The following is a 459-nucleotide window of genomic DNA, read 5'->3' as shown; positions in this document are numbered from 1 at the left end:
CTTGGACCCTTTGTCAAATATCAGGTGGCTGAAATTGCATTTACTCATATTTGGGTCTTCAATTTTGTTCCATTGTTCTACAGGTCTATTTGTTTGTGCCAGTGCCTTGTTGTTTTTATGACAATAGCTCTGTAATAGAGCTTGAAATCTGGTATAATAATCCCTTCAGCATTGCTCTTCATGCTCAGGGTTGCTTAGGCTATTTGAGGTCTTTTGTGCTTCCACATGAATCTTATGATGGTTTTTTCCAATTGTGTGAAAAATGTTGTGGGGATTTTGATTGGCATTGCATGGAATCTACAAATGGCTTTTGGTAGGATGGTCATTTTCACAATTCTAATTCTTCCAATCCATGAGCATGGGAGGTCCTTCAATCTTCTGATGTCTTCCTCAATCTCTTTCTTTAAGTATTTAAAATATTCATTTTAGAGGTTTTTGATGTCTTTGGTCAGCTTTACT

This window comes from Nannospalax galili, unplaced genomic scaffold, assembly GCF_000622305.1.
Source record: "Nannospalax galili isolate Female #2095 unplaced genomic scaffold, S.galili_v1.0 scaffold1203, whole genome shotgun sequence".
Lineage (NCBI taxonomy): Eukaryota > Metazoa > Chordata > Mammalia > Rodentia > Spalacidae > Nannospalax > Nannospalax galili.
Note: the sequence above shows the minus strand (reverse complement) of the source record.